Source organism: Physeter macrocephalus, chromosome 4 (genome assembly GCF_002837175.3).
Source record: "Physeter macrocephalus isolate SW-GA chromosome 4, ASM283717v5, whole genome shotgun sequence".
Lineage (NCBI taxonomy): Eukaryota > Metazoa > Chordata > Mammalia > Artiodactyla > Physeteridae > Physeter > Physeter macrocephalus.
The window spans coordinates 70,638,793-70,643,621 of record NC_041217.1 but is presented as its reverse complement, the minus strand read 5'-3'; positions in this window follow the sequence as shown (position 1 = coordinate 70,643,621).

The window sequence follows — 4,829 nt, the reverse complement described above, 5'->3', positions numbered from 1 at the left end:
AATGTCAAGGAGCTTACCCCTATATTTTATTCTGGGAGTTTTACAGTTCCAGGTCTTATGTCCAAGTCTTTAATCCATTTTGAGTTGATTTTCAGGTGTGGTGTAAAATAGAGGTCCAGCTTCATTCTTTTGCAAGTGGATATCCACTTTTCCCAGAATCATTTATTGAAGAGACTATCCTTTTCCCACTGTATATTCTTGGTGCTTCTGTCAAAAATTAATTGACCATATATGCATGGAGTAATTACTGGGCTTTCTATTTTGTTCCATTGATCTATGTGTCGGTTTTTATGCCAATACCGTACTGTTTTGATTAATAAAGCTTTGTAATGTAGTTTGAAATCAGGAAGTGTGATGACTTCAGCTTTGTTCTTCTTTTTCAGGATTGCTTTGACTATTCAAAGTATTCTGTGGCTCCATATAAATTTTAGGATTGTTCATTGTATTTCTGTGAAAATTCCAATGAAATTTTGATAGGGATTTCATAGAATCTGTAGACTGCTTTGGGTAACTTGGACATTTTAACATTATTAATTCTTCCAATCTATGAATATGGACTATCTTTCCATTTATTTTTGTCTTCAATTTCTTTCACCAACATCTTATAGATTTTTTTTTGTTTTTGTTTTGTTTTTGTTATTTGGACAATTCCACAACTGGGATATTTTAATGTAAATACTATAAAAATAATGCATACAACAAAAAAATGCAGACTGGTAATAGGTGATATAAGATAGAAAGTAAAAATCCTCCTCACTACTCCAATCTTCTAATGTCACAACTGTAAACACAACAGTTTCTTTAAAATGCTGAAATTTATAAGTATTCTAACAAGTCCTAAGGCTTTGTTTCTTCTGTATTGGTTTGTTTAAGAGAGTGTTGAGATACATCTAAAATATTAAGCATCACTACTGTTAGAGTAGGAATAAAACTTAATTTTATAATAAAATATAATTAACACTGGGTTGTCAAAAACCCTATTTTCTTCACATTTTATATTTATTCTTCCTTACTAAAATAATATTGCTCAGTTTGATCCCTGGTCGGGGAACTAAGACCCTGCATGATGCGCAGCATGGCCAAAAGAAAATTAAAGTACAAAATAATATTGCTCAAAATATATCCTATCCCTATTGATCAGCAAGATTTTATAGTCTTGTCTTGCAAGTGTAGCACATATATAATTAAGCAGCTGGCAAACATACAGAGATTGAGTACAAATAAGGCCCACAATGTACTGTTGTATAATGCATTTACCAATAGGTTGATTGAGCCAGTTGTTACATTTAACAGCAAGAACAAATTAACTGGTTTCTGTTCATTGCTATGATTAAACAAAGAGTGAGTTCCTTTCTTTCAGCTTCAGAGACTTGAGATTCTGAATGCTTTTTATTTGCAGCAGGTGACTGCATAAGTTTCCAAGAACATGGTACTGCTGCCCCTTTAATTAGAAGTTTGGCAGTACTCAAAATTATATCACCCAGTATTAAACTACTAAGGAGGATCAGGCAAGAAGCACCTGTCCAAATAAAAAGGCTAAATGAGCCATTCTTCGAGATGCTACCCTACATTTACCTGAACTGTGTAAAGAGATATGAAGAGGCCAATAGCTGTCAGTAGAATACAATATGCTACTTTTATCCAGTCTTTGATATGTGATTTTTTTAAAGCACATATGACCCTATTTGAAAACCAGCCATTATTTCTTTTTCCAAAGGGTCATTGTTAGTATTTGGAAATGCAATGTTTATTTGTATATTGATTTTGTACCCTTCAACTTTACTAAATTTGTTTATTAGTTCTAACAGTTTTTTGGTTGAGTTTTTAGGGTTTTCTATATATAAGATCATGTCATCTGCAAATAGAGACAGTTTTACTTCTTCCTTTCTAATTTAGATGCCTTTAATTTTTTTCTTGCCTAATTGCTCTGGCCAGAACTTCTGGTACTATGCTGAATCAAAGTAGCAATAGTGTATATTTTTGTCTTTTACCTAATCATAGAGGAAAAGCTTTTAGCTTTTCAACATTGAGTATGATATTAGCTGTGGGCTTGTCATATGTAGCCTTTACTACGGTGAGGTATATTCCATCTATACCTAATTTATTGAGAGTTTTTTTCCTTATTGTGAAAGGATGTTGAATTTTGTCAAATGTCTTCTCTGCATCTATTGAGATGATCATACAGTTTTTAATCTTTATTTTGTTAATGTGATGTATCACATTTATTGATTTGTGTATGTTGAACCATCCTTGCATTCCAGGAGTAAATCCCATTTGATCATGGTGTAATATTCTTTTCATGTACTACTGAATTCATTTGCTCTTTTTCTTTTTTATAAATTTATTTATTTATTTATTTTATTTTTGTCTGTGTTGGGTCTTCGTTGCTGCGTGTGAGCTTTCTCTGCTTGCGGTGAGTGGGGGCTACTCTTTGTTACGGTGCGTGGGCTTCTCACTGCGGTGGCTTCTCTTTTTGTGGAGCATGGGCTCTAGGCTCGCAGGCTTCAGTAGTTGCAGCATGCAGGCTAAGTAGTTGTGGCTTGTGGGCTCTAGAGTGCAGGCTCAATAGTTGTGGTGCATGGGCTTAGTTGCTCCGCAGAATGTGGGATCTTCCCAGACCAGGGCTCGAACCCATGTCCCTTGCATTGGCAGGCGGATTTTTAACCACTGTGCCACCAGGGAAGTCCTATTGCTCTTTTTTGTTGAGAATTTTGTATCTATGTTCGTAAGAGATATTGGCCTGCAGTTTTCTTTTCTTGTAGTGTCCTTGTCTGTCTTTTGTGTCAGGGTAATGCTGGCCTCGTAAAATGAGTTTGGAAGGGCTCTCTCTTCAATTTTTGACAAGAGTTGGAGAAAAATTAGTGTTAATTCTCTTATAAATCTTTGTTAGAATTTACCAGAGAAGCCAACTGTTTCTTTGTTGGGAGGTTCTTGATTACTGATTCAGTCTCCTTAGTTGTTATTGGTCTGTTCAGATTTTCTATTTTTTATGATTTAGTCTTAGTAAGTTGGATGTTTCTATGAATTTATTTATTTCTTCCAGGTTATCTAATTTGTTGGCCTATTGTTGTTCGTAGTAGTTTCTTATGATCCTTAGCATTTCTGTGTTATCAGGTGAAATGTCTTCTCTTTCATTTCTCATTTTATTTATTTGAGTCTCCTCTCTTTTTTTCTTAGTCAATCTAATAATTTGTCAATTTAATTTACTTTTTCAAAAAAGCAGCTCTAAGTTTTATTGATCTCTTCTGTTGTATTTCTAGTCTCTATTATATTTATTTCTGCTCTGATCTTTGCCATTGCCTTCCTCTATTAACTTTGGACTTAGATTTTTCTTTTTTTTCTAGTTACATTAGGTGTAAAGTTAGATAGTTTATTTGAGATTTATTTCTTAATGTAGGCGTTTATTGCTATAAACTTTCCTCTTAGAATACTTTTGCTGCATCCCATAAGTTTTGCTGTGTTGTGATTCCATATTCATTTGTTTCAATATATTATTTGATTTCCGTTTTGATTTCTTCTTTGACCTATGGGTGTTCAGAAACATGTTGTTGGGCTTCCCTGGTGGCGCAGTGGTTGAGAGTCCGCCTGCCGATGCAGGGGACACGGGTTCGTGCCCCGGTCCGGGAAGATCCCACATGCCGCGAAGCGGCTGGGCCCGTGAGCCATGGCCGCTGGGCCTGCACGTCTGGAGCTTGTGCTCCGCAACGGGAGAGGCCACAACAGTGAGAGGCCCGCATAACGCAAAAAACAAAACAAAACAGAAACATGTTGTTTAATCTCCACATATTTATGGATTTTCTAGTTTTCTTCTTATAATTTATTTCTGGTTTCCTACCATTGTGATCATAAAAGATGCTAGATATTGTTTCAGTCTTCTTAAGTTTATTAAGACTTGTTTTGTGGCCTAATGTATGATATATCCTGGGAATGTTCCATCTGTGCTTGAGAAGAATGTGTATTCTGCTGTTATTGGATAGAATGTTTTCTATATGCCTATTAGGTTCATCTGTTCTGACATGTAGTTTAAGTACAATGTTTACTTATTAATTTTATGTCTGGATGATCTATCCATTGTTAAAAGTGGGGTATTAAAATCCCCTACTACTATTGTATTGCTGTCTATTTTCCCTCCAGACCTGTTAATATTTGTTTTGAATAATTTAGGTGGTCAATGGCTTATTTTTTTTTCATTTTCTACACATTTTGTTTGTTTTCTATTGAAGAAGTGGAGTTAGATATATCTTTTTTTTGAATTTTTTTAATTTATTTTTTATACAGCAGGTTCTTATTAGTTATCTCTTTTATACATATTACTGTATATATGTCAATCCCAATCTCCCAATTCATCCCACCACCACCACTCCTGCCCCCGCCACTTTCCAACCTTGGTGTCCATACGTTTGTTCTCTACATCTGTTTCTCTATTTCTGCCCAGCAAACCGGTTCATCTGTGCCATTTTTCTAGGTTCCACATGTTTCCATGACCTGGCTATTGTAAATAGTGCTGCAATGAACATTGGGGTGCATGAATTATGGTTTTCTCTGGTATATGCCCAGTAGTGGGATTGCTGGGTAATATGGTAATTCTATTGTTTGTTTTAAAGGAACCTCCATACTGCTCTCCATAGTGGCTGTATCAATTTACATTCCCACCAACAGTGCAAGAGGGTTCCCTTTTCTCCACACCCTCTCCAGCATTTGTTGTTTGTAGATTTTCTGATGATACCAATTCTAACTGGTGTGAGGTGATACCTCATCATAGTTTTGGTTTGCATGTCTCTAATCATTAGTGATGTTGAGCAGCTTTTCATGTGCTTCTTGGCCATCTG